The following is a 2,228-nucleotide window of genomic DNA, read 5'->3' as shown; positions in this document are numbered from 1 at the left end:
ATTAATTTCGTCTATTCTTTCCATTAAAATATACGTATTTATATTTGAATGTATGCATTAATTTTTTATAAAATTAAAGATTTTAAAAAAAAATTTTTTATTTTATTGGTTATTGCTGGTTTTCCTTTCTTGGAACCAATGATATTGGTAAGTACGATTGCGGGGACGATTGTGCTGGGCGGGATCAGGGCTTGGTATAGTGCCTCAGCGGTTGAAAGAATTTTTGTAAATTAATGATGATGACCAAATAAAATTGAAGAGCCGGCAGGATCGTGTTGGGCAGGATCGCCATGTAATAAGTATTGGCGATGCCCTAATAAAATTGGAGAGCTGGCAGGATCGGTTGCAGTATCGCCATGTAATAAAAAAAGTGATTTGTGCGGTATTGATGTTTTATATAGCATGGATAATGTTTTGGTTTATTATTTGGTGTACCGCAGTTTAGCCCTATGCTGCTCGGCTTCTGTGCGCCAAGTCTAACCGTCTCATGGAGTGCCAATGAAGCTCGGCAAGAGACGTTCCCTAACTTTGAACTTGGGCGGATTTAACGCCTTGTATTTTCAGCGAATTAAACGCTTGATTGAATTGTTTGATAACAACTAACTTTATTCAATTCTTACCTGGCTATTTATACAGAAATTATTACACTAAATTATTCTAACGTAAACAGATAGTAATTGTTTTGATTAGGGCGCGTGGCATTGTATTGCATTACGAAATGCAATACCCAGCCAGTTGAAGTACGACAAAATTTTTGTTACAGAATTATGCAAACTTAGCATAATTCCGTCGCACTTCAAAGTGGATGCATACGACGGTATGCGATCACACTACAATATAAAATAGCAACTCGAGAGGCGTACGGAGGATGGAGAGATTGCCGGTTACGCTAAGCATGCTGGTAATCTTATTAGCAACCATGTCCGATAGCACACAGTTTACTCGTTTTCCATCCAATGCCTTTTTTAAACGTAACTGTGACTTTGTTTTAGTAAAATCCTTACCTGAGTACATATCCCCTGAGACAGTTTAAAAATAAAAACCTTTACGAAGTGTGATCTCTGCGCGTAATAGTGCCAAGTCTTGCTGCCACCCAGTTTGCTGGGGTTCTTCAGGGATCATTTTTGTGCCCTCTCTTGTTTATTTTATATAGAAGAGCTATGTGTGTAGAACCGGAGATATGTGCAGTTTTCTTATACGCACATGATATGTGTTTATTTGTCGCACTTCTAATGTGACCTTAAACGATGTGTTTCTAGGATTGGTGTAGCCATGGGCCCTTGAAAATCGGTTGAAATGAGCGCATTCTTTTCTTATGCCGTAAATAATTTGTTTTTATTTATTGTCTGATGGTTCATGTAATCGCGAAGAGTATATATAACGTAAAATTACATGAAGTATCGCTTATCGTAGCTTAGTTCGTTAGTTATCTTCCGCTTGACAAAGAGTGGTATTTCATTAGTGTTATAATTTGGAATTTTGCATACTCGAAATTCTCCACGTTCAAATAAGGTTCTTAAACATATGGACTATTTTCGCAGTCTAGAATAATTACTACGATCATATAACCGATTAAGAACATACGATCGAAAAAATGGTTGTGGTGTGTACCCACAAACGCGACCACAACAGATTAGAAACTGAGACAAATTCGAAAAAGCTTTGGCAAATTTTTGGTATTTTCGTCCGTAACTTGCGATCCCATGAATATAGCAACTGACAAAAGTACCAGCATATTCGGCCCAACATCTTTACGTTAATTTTGTATTGCGGCATTGGTGTTTTTCAATTCCCTAAACTTATGACTCATCAAAGTTCACGTGGCTAAATATTTTGGATTAGGTTTTAAAGCTCTCTGGAAATACATTATTGCCATTTGATGATCGGATCGTATGCTGTGATACTTTCCTAAAATGCAAAAAATTATCATTCATACATCTGATATTGAAATAAATTCCTCCGTTCGGAAAGTTATGGTACCTCTAAACTAAAGAGGTGGTTAGACATTTGGATTGGTCAAAGGTTTGCTTTTACACAAAAGTGATCAATTTGGTTGCATTAATTTAATTAATCCGTATGAAAATAGGTTGCTTCTGCTGTCCCTACCGTTTCTTGAGAAACGTAGATTTGTTCTTGGCGTTTCCTTTCTAATTAAAGTAATAAATGGTGCTATTGACTCGCCTTCATTACTTGGTGAAATAAGCTTTAACCGCTTCTCTAGGCACTTT

The sequence above is a fragment of the Glossina fuscipes genome, unplaced genomic scaffold, assembly GCF_014805625.2.
Source record: "Glossina fuscipes isolate IAEA_lab_2018 unplaced genomic scaffold, Yale_Gfus_2 147, whole genome shotgun sequence".
Lineage (NCBI taxonomy): Eukaryota > Metazoa > Arthropoda > Insecta > Diptera > Glossinidae > Glossina > Glossina fuscipes.
This window is presented reverse-complemented; position numbering follows the sequence as displayed.